This window comes from Poecilia formosa, unplaced genomic scaffold (genome assembly GCF_000485575.1).
Source record: "Poecilia formosa unplaced genomic scaffold, Poecilia_formosa-5.1.2 Scaffold146, whole genome shotgun sequence".
Classification (NCBI taxonomy): domain Eukaryota; kingdom Metazoa; phylum Chordata; class Actinopteri; order Cyprinodontiformes; family Poeciliidae; genus Poecilia; species Poecilia formosa.
The window spans coordinates 817,915-819,206 of NW_006800085.1; positions in this window are offsets into that span (position 1 = coordinate 817,915).

Below are 1,292 nucleotides of genomic sequence, written 5' to 3' on the forward strand. Positions count from 1 at the left end.
AAACTTCAGTGCATCCCGAAAGTATTTGACATACTTAACTTTCAAATTATATTAAAGCAATCTCAGTTTGCCCTCAAGAATTGCCCAGTATTTAACTTTCAAATTATATTAAAGCAATCTCAGTTTGCCCTCAAGAATTGCCCAGTATTTAACTCCTTCCAACTTATTTAACTCAATCAAGTTCCCTGTCCCATCTGCATAAAAGAATCTGCACAATATGATGTGACCACATCATATTGCTGGATTTGCAGCTATCGCATAGTTTTTGTGTGTTGATGGATCAAACAGTGGTCCATGAAATTATCAAAGATTAGGCTAATGTTTTATAACTTAGTCCTATTTTAACTATGTTTCTGAGCTGTCTGCTGGTTTTGTTTTTGTTTAATGTTCTCCAACATATCTTTGAGAGCTTCATAGAATAGCTGAGGTTAATTTTCCACAGTCTAATTTATATGACTAATACTGACAGTTAGTTGCGCTGAGTTTTATTTAAAAGGCAGGAGAGTAAAACGGGTGAATAAAAACGCTGTAAATTTTTATTTACAAACTATTTTAAAAATCTGTGTTCTGAATCTTATCAGCTCACAATAGAAGTCTACTCTGTGTTGCTCTATTACACACAATCACAATAAAATTCACTGAAGTTCATGATTGCACTTATGAGGAACCAATCCTTTTGCAAGACACAATACATCCAGTTCTGTCAGCTTTGCTCCACATACTTCGTTTTCACCTGGTTTTAAGTCATGACGATTACAGAATTCGCCCTCACAAATAATTGATTTGGCTCCTTGTATCCTGTTGTGTATCTGATGAAGCTGCAGAATAAGATTTTTTTTTTTTGTCCCTCAGACTCTCTAAGCGTCACAAAATCTATTTGTCTGACAGACAGAAATCTGTAGTCCATCATACTTTAGATGGTTAATGACTGAGACAACACAGCAGCCCAGTGGGAGTGAAATAGGATAAGGCAGTCAGGTCAGTCAAATCTATTAATTAGGGATTGTGTCTAACAGTATGTGCCAAGATCTGTCAGTGCAGGTGTTTGTGGGTGTGTGTAAATCTGTGTGCTTTCCAGGTTTGCTTGGATTTTTACTGACAGAAGCTTTATCATCTATTGATGAGGAAAAAGGCATAGAAACATTGCCTTTTTCAAAATGTAGGCACAGTCGATGCTTGTTATACACTGGAGCTTTCTTTTTGTGTATGGGAAGCACAACAAATCTTGAGAACATTGAGAGGGTAAGATTTTCCAAAAAGAAAACAAAACCATACCATAAACAGTTGTGTGT